Genomic DNA, 2371 nt, shown 5'->3' with positions numbered 1-2371 from the left:
ACAAACCCACAAACTGTCCACATGTCAGTAGAAATACAAATTTTCTAGGTCCATTTTGACCCTATAATAACCGTTTTTGAAATACTTGTGCGAGTCTCACAATAGCCGACGTGTGTAAGAGAGAAAATTCATTCATTAAATAAATTTTTGACGGTCGTAGGGTCACTTTTGATAGCTTCACAGCGCTCTCTGCTTTCGATGTTCGATTTCCTTTCTGAAAATAATTGAATTGCCAACCGATATGAAAACAAAACGATGATTCGATTCGGTTGCGATATGATATTACTCTGTTTAAGAAAATGTACTAAATGATAATAAATTTCTCTTGCAATAATGGCACCAAAATATCAAAACTACCCTAGTTTGGATTTTTGTAACAATTATAAGTCCAATATCCGGAAAATCCCTTCTTATGTTCTTTCGAACTGAACTGCAGTTTTCAGGCATTTAGTTTCTTACTAATTTATGCTCATGATATTTATAATATTTCCAAATGGGTAATGGACTAATTATAGAGCAAAAATTCACAAAAGTTATTTTAAATTCTTTATTATATGTATACAAAAAATTCAATGTTTCAGTATTCTATATTTGTTTCTTTTTGTGCTACTAAATAAAAATATTTACAGTTAAATAATTTTGAACTATTAGTAGTAGTCTGGCTCCAATACACATAAGTCAAAATTAAAACTATATATAATATATGTATTTACAACTAACCCCGATTATCTGGTGCCAATATACACTCAACTGGGTTGTTCTGCTGCTGTTTGCATAGTTTCGGATTTCGACACCCCAATACTCGTATTTTTATTGAATAAAGTCAAAATATACTCCTTTGGAAAAGTACACTCAGTATTCGTGCATTTGTATATATCAAATATTATAAGCAAAGCTCTATAAACCCCTTACGACTGTGACTTGAACTTCTCGAGTGATGTTTGTCCCTTTCACCTTCAGTTTATCTCCACTGGTCAGCTTTATTTCTACTCGAGGCCGAGTACTCCGAATCGGCACCACTCGTGAATGCATTATAATCCGGCTCGGAGTGTTGTGTATCCGGTACTGTCGCAGAACTTCTTGTGCCTCCACGGTCGTTACGGGCAGTCTGTGCATCATCACCGAATTTCGGTACATGTTTGGAACTCCGCTCATCAGCCAGGGTGGCTAGTTGTTGATGGAGGTGATCGAGTATAAAATGTTGTTTGCGGCGCTCATCGCCCATATCTATGGAATCATGTTGTATGTGTGGCACCTCATCGTTTCCTCCATTTGCAGTATTGGATGTTAAATTTTCAAGATCAAGTAGCATAGCATCGCGTTCAAAGGGTTCAGCGTGGACTATTTGTCGTATGCGAAATTGCAATCGTGCGAATTGTGTGGTAAGAGTAAGCACAGCGCGTTGTAGAGATGTGAACTCGGATTCCATTCGACGCACATATTCCAGCTCTTTAATACTTACTTGTTTCGGATACCAGACATAAGTCTGATCATAGGGACTTTGTTCAGGGTTTCAACAGCACATGCCGTCGGGATTGTAGTCATTATTTGAGTTCCGCTTGCTACTCTCGGAGTCCTCCTCTTCATTGACCTTCATTGTTTTCGTAAAATGATTTTGTAGTAAAAAGTTATTGAGTCCAGATAATTGTATTTGAAAAATAAAATGTTGATTTTATTAAATTTTGAATATTGACTGAAAAATAAAAATACTTTTTTTTGATTTATAAAAATGTTAGTTACCGAATGGTTGCGATGATAGTGAAGGCTATGAATGGCATTCATTTAATGTGGCATCTGACAGGTGACAACTTGGGTTAAATGAGCGCTCCGGTGAAATATTCCTATACTATAAGTTAGCTGTTCTTCATTTATTTGTCATCGTTTTTAACATGTTGCTACAGATAAATTTTCGGCAGGGTTCACATAGTCGGAACTTAGGAGTTTAAACAGTTTTGATTCGATTTGAACAATTCTTGATCATTTGAGGTTTAAAAAGTACACGTCATATTACCATAAATACTTCTTCATTTGTGTACTGGAAAGTGAAATAATCAAATGAAATTTAGTATTGTGTATTGTTATATGGGAAATAGATGTATGTTTAATCTGCTGCCCAAATTTGCACCCCGAAATATTAATCACCTCAACAATTATTTAATAAAAAATGCACACAGGTTAAAATTTACATTAATTTATTATAATTTAAGGTGTTCACAATCATTGTTATTGTAATCAAATTCTTATAAAAAATTATAAATTATTTGTGGGCGACGGATGTATGTAGGTGCACCGAGCGGGGTAGATGTAAGTAGCACACCGGACCGATGAGGGATCGCAGGAGGGATTTACGTAGCGCCGCGTATGATCGAAC

At 35.6% G+C, this 2371-nt stretch overlaps 1 pseudogene; it reads right to left on the bottom strand.

The window, feature by feature from the left end:
• Nucleotides 1-522: 522 nt before the first annotated feature.
• Nucleotides 523-1736, bottom strand: LOC125775505 (uncharacterized; annotated as a pseudogene).
• Nucleotides 1737-2371: the final 635 nt, after the last annotated feature.

This window comes from Bactrocera dorsalis, chromosome 1, assembly GCF_023373825.1.
Source record: "Bactrocera dorsalis isolate Fly_Bdor chromosome 1, ASM2337382v1, whole genome shotgun sequence".
Lineage (NCBI taxonomy): Eukaryota > Metazoa > Arthropoda > Insecta > Diptera > Tephritidae > Bactrocera > Bactrocera dorsalis.
Note: the sequence above shows the minus strand (reverse complement) of the source record. Positions and strands in the feature narration are given on the sequence as shown.